Raw genomic sequence first — 5,458 nt, 5'->3', positions numbered from 1 at the left:
CATCAGTGCATAACTCTCTGCATGTAGCTCCGTTTCGCGCGTGTAATATGAAAAAAATTTCGCCTCGTGATGCTCTACATTTTGTTAAATTGCACCATGTTCATTAGAGGCCATCTTGATGCCCAAATCTCTGTTGCAAGAGTGCTAGTTGCTGTTATCTTCTGGTTCTTAGCAGAACTTGGAGATTTGTCATTTTTGTATCATTTTATCTGTGCATCTTATGGGAATGAGCTCTACATGTGTTTTGTTGTATGCCATGCCATCTTTCCAAGGGAGTATGCCATGTATTTTTGTGATCTCTTTGGTGACTAGCACAAGCATGCAAAGTAGGCTCCGTAATGTTTCTGATTTCAGGGACTTGGTGATTTCTCTAAGTCCTTGTCTGCTGTTATTTTGTTGCCATGTAAACTTGATGCTGCAGAGAGATCCATGCATATTTTGGAGATGTTCAGTAAGGATGTCTTGTAGCTATTGTTGTAAATGATTCATTCTTGCCCTTGTTTGCAATTATGGAGTGCCATAGCATGACTCAATCTTGCTCTACTTTTGCTATAAAATATTTCTGGCAGATTCTTAACATGATATGCAATTTTGCCAAGCTTATTGTAGGTGATGCATAGATGCTATGCATTTGTTCTTGCCATGGATAGCTTCATAAAGATGCCATCGTGCTGTAGGTATGCTTGTTTTGTCATGCATTGCTCTGTAGTGAGTGCATCAAACTCACAAATTGGCCTTCATATTATTATTTCTGCCATGCTCTGTTTTCTGCTAAGTATGAAACCTGATAACGAAACTTGCTATGTTTACAAGCTTGCCATCATATCTTCTTGTCCTTTTTGGCTTATGGTCAGTAAGGGACTTTTGTCATATGCATTTAGTAGAATACTGCCATGCCTTGTTTTGCCACGTTAAGTTCCAGTAGCATGTTTATTTCGTGCTCTGAACATTGCTACCTGATGCTGTTCTCTGCCATGGCCAGTAATTTCACCAAGTCTGTGAACCTGTTATCTTTTGCACTTTTGCCATGCTTGTTTGAGCTTGATATATTGTGATCTAGCCGTAGCTCATTGTTCATCTTTTGTCAAGCATCTCCTGTAGATTACTGCCATATACTTTCTTGCTATGTTGGAATGCTGTAGCATTATTGCTTGTTGCATTTTAAGTGCTATCATGTTGTTAATCGCAGATTCGTGTCATTCTTGTTTTGCTTGCCATTTGCAAACCGTGCATCCGTTTCCGGTGATCTTTATATCGATTTCGACCAAAATCATCTTATCTTTCCAGTGGCATGCTTGGTTTGACAAGTTACTGCCTTGTTCATCATTTTCCTTCCGGAGCACGCATATGCATCGCATATCATATCTTGCATGTCATACATGTTTTGCATCATGTTGTTTGTGCATTTCTCGTGATTGATTGTGGTTCCGTTGCTTGTGTTCTTGTCTTGGGTAGAGCCGGGAGACGAGTTCGTGAACGAGGAATCTGTTGAGTACGCTTACGAGGATCAAGCTTTCGACAACTCTGAGAACCTTGCAGGCAAGATGACCACCCCTCGAAATCACTTCTATCTTTGCTTTGCTAGTTGTTCGCTCTATTGCCATGCTGCGCTACCTATCACTTGCTATATCATGCCTCCCATATTGCCATGTCAGCCTCTAACCATCCTTTCCTAAGAAACCGTTGTTTGGCTATGTTACCGCTTTTGCTCAGCCCTTCTTATAGCGTTGCTAGTTGGAGGTGAAGTTGAAGTTTGTTCCATGTCGGAACATGGATATGTTGGGATATCACAATATCTCTTATTTAATTAATGCATCTATATATTTGGTAAAGGGTGGAAGGCTCGGCCTTATGCCTGGTGTTTTGTTCCACTCTTGCCGCCCTAGTTACTGTCATACCGGTCTTATGTTCCTTGAGTTTGCGTTCCTTACGCGGTCGGGTGATTTATGGGACCCCCTTGACAGTTCGCCTTGAATAAAACTCCTCCAGCAAGGCCCAACCTTGGTTTTACCATTTGCCACCTAAGCCTTTTCCCCCGGGTTTTCGCGAGCCCGAGGGTCATCTTTATTTTAAACCCCCGGGCCAGTGCTCGTCTGAGTGCTGGTCCAAACTAGAGCCACTTGCAGCGCCACCTTGGGAAACTCGAGGATTGGTTTTAGCTGTACATAGTGTTCATCCGGTGTGCCCTGAGAACGAGATATGTGCAGCTCCTATCGGGATTTGTCGGCACATTCGGGCGGCTTTGCTGGTCTTGTTTTACCATTGTCGAAATGTCTTGTAAACCGGGATTCCGAGACTGATCGGGTCTTCCCGGGAGAAGGTTTATGTGGGCTAAGTTGGGACACCCCTGCAGGGTATTATCTTTCGAAAGCCGTGCCCGCGGTTATGAGGCAGATGGGAATTTGTTAATGTCTGGTTGTAGAGAACTTGTCACTTGACCCAATTAAAATACATCAACTGCGTGTGTAGCCGTGATGGTCTCTTCTCGGCGGAGTCCGGGAAGTGAACATGGTTTGAGTTATGAATGACGTAAGTAGGAGTTCAGGATCACTTCTTGATCATTGCTAGATGACGATCGTTCCGTTGCTTCTCTTCTCGCTCTCTTTTGCGTATGTTAGCCACCATATATGCTTATTGCCGCTGCAGCTCCACCTCTTTACACTATCCTTTCCTATAAGCTTAAATAGTCTCGATCTCGCGGGCGTGAGATTGCTGAGTCCTCGTGACTCACAGATTCTACCAAAACAGTTGCAGGTGCCGACGATGCCAGTGCAGATGATGGGATCGATCTCAAGTGGGAGTTCGATGAGGAACGTGGTCGTTACTATGTGTCTTTTCCTGATGATCAGTAGTGGAGCCCAGTTGGGACGATCGGGGATCTAGCATTTGGGGTTATCTTATTTTCATTTGGATCTTGACCGTAGTCAGTCCATGTATGTATTTTGGATGATGTATGAATTATATTTATGTATTGTGTGAAGTGGCGATTGTAATCCAACTCTTTATCCCATTCTTGTTCATTACATGGGATTGTGTGAAGATGACCCTTCTTGCGACAAAAGCACTATGCGGTTATACCTCTAAGTCGTGCCTCGACACGTGGGAGATATAGCCGCATCGTGGGCGTTACACACGATCACAGGTAATGATGGTTTTTCCTTGCATGTAGCAAGGACTCATCAAGTCGGGCAGTTGCCGACGCAGCGTGGGGAAGCGGAGACGCCCGCGTCCAATCAAATACCACACGTCGACAGGGGCCGCAGGCTATTGGGGCCCGCGGCGCTCCGCACTTGCCCTTTGGCTTCGCCCCGAAGCCAAGTCCGGGCGTGCCTTGGGCCCGGGGGCTACTGTCGGTGTTCTGGGAACGGGGGTCCCCAGGCTTGCCTGCCTGCGGCCAGCGGCGTGGCTCCACTCGTGGCCCAGTATGGCCCGTCTCCACCAACAAGCACTCAAGACCCTCGTGAGGGGCCAAGCCTCGCTAGGCGGACGACGCGAGACCTCCTCGGGAGCAGCCTCACCAGGCTGGCTCGCGAGGGGCGGAGAGATCAAGGCAAGGCAAACCTCGCGAGGTTCCTACGACGTCAGCCATGACGACCAAGACCAGGCGGGCGTCAGCGCGCACACTGTCCTCGTTTCCCTTTGGTGCTAAGGAGGCAAGCGCAGGCGATGAGTACTGAGGCATCAGGCAAAGGTTTCCTTACCGGTGCAAGGAGACCAAGACCAGCAGGATGGCAGGACGGAGGTCACCGTGGAGCCCAAGACGGCGTCACCACCAGAGCCTTTGGCAGGCGAAGACCACCTTTAGTCAGGATAGCTTGTACTAGCTGTCCCCCTTCAAACTTGGCTGTTGTTGGATCCCTTCCCGCTCAATATTTGGGGAGAGGACCAGGGCCTCCATAAATAGGACTAGCCACCACACTAGAACTCATCTCATCTGGGACTAGATCCATCCCATCCTTACACCCACTGAGCACAAGAACACCTCTCCTCAGGAGGCTGTTCTTCCCTTGTACTATTCATCCCCAGCCCAAGAGGCAATCCACCACACCACACTGGAGTAGGGTATTACACCACAACGGTGGCCCGAACCAGTATAAATCCTGTGTCTCTTGTGTTGCGAGTTCATCGAGCTAGCCTTTGAGATCATGGCGAGGTTGAGGGCGTGATTAGGTAGGGGGAGATCTTCGCGCGCACCCCAGTGTTCGAACCTTAAGGGTTTTGCCGGAACCCAAAATCCGACAAGTTCCATGCTTTCGAAAGGGAAATCCTCAAGATTGAAGGGGAATCCAAATTTTCTTCGTTCTTTGCCCTGGAGTTTTTTCTACGACGAACATACACCCTGCAAATCACCGTGTTCAAATTTGGCATTTTTTCGGGCTCATTTACCATATTCAGGGGATTATGTGCATTTTCTAGGCATTTAGCGCATATAAATCCAATCCAGCTACAGGTGCACGGGTGTGATGTGAGGGACGTGGCTTGCCATTCGATCACGGCGCATCCAACGGTGCACACGCACGATCCGCGTGGCCGGAGTTCCGGCCAATCATTACGCAACACACAATAGGCTCAGCGCACACTATTTCCGGAAGCGACGGAGATGAACTGTGTGCGATAATGAACGAGCAAAATTGTAAGGGAAGCCAAATTTCTGTTATTGTTTGTGGTTGAGCTCTTTATTACCACCGCAGTATACGGCTGCCCGGCCCCTCCATCCCAGAGCTCTCTCCAGGCGTCGTCCATGGCACCACGGCGCACAATAACTGGTAAGGAAGCGATGGCATCCCGCCGCGCCGCGTTCCTCGCCGCCCGCGACCGCGCACATGGTAAGGAAGCGATGGCATCTCGCCGCGCTGAGTTTATCGCCGCCGGCGGCTAGACAGTTACATGGGCGGACTTTGAGGCTGCCATGGCTGAATGGGTGGTGGATCTAGAGGCGACCAAAGCCACACAAAAGGAGCGGAAAAGGCAGAAAGCAGTCAAGAAAAGAGAGTCCTGCCGCCGCAAGAAAAAAGAGGCCGCACGCCGTTGTGAGGAGAGCTTAGCGGAGATCGAAGCACGGTGGGCTGCCGCCTACAAGGCCGGGAAGGAGAACGCCGGCGTCTGGCCAGCATGCCTTGATGGCTGCATGTGAGAAGTAGTTTAAGTTTGTAGTATTAGAGCAAATTACCAGTAGTACTTTAAGTTTGTAGTATTAACGTACAATGTCGGTAAGAGCATCCTTTGAGGGCTTTGAGCGTTGATTAGCATGTGTGCCCGTGTGCGTTTTTTTGCGTTAATCATTAGAAGATCACAAAACACACGGTTTCTATGCCGTACCCGTCTGCGTTTTTTTGCGTTAATGACCCATAAGTCAGTTACCTGTGCGATATTTCCTAATAAACCAGGCGTACCATTGACCGAAAAAATCAAGTACACGTGTACATTTTTTTTAAGACGGGATCTGCCAACTTTCTTT

Source organism: Aegilops tauschii, chromosome 6 (genome assembly GCF_002575655.3).
Source record: "Aegilops tauschii subsp. strangulata cultivar AL8/78 chromosome 6, Aet v6.0, whole genome shotgun sequence".
NCBI lineage: Eukaryota > Viridiplantae > Streptophyta > Magnoliopsida > Poales > Poaceae > Aegilops > Aegilops tauschii.
Note: the sequence above shows the minus strand (reverse complement) of the source record.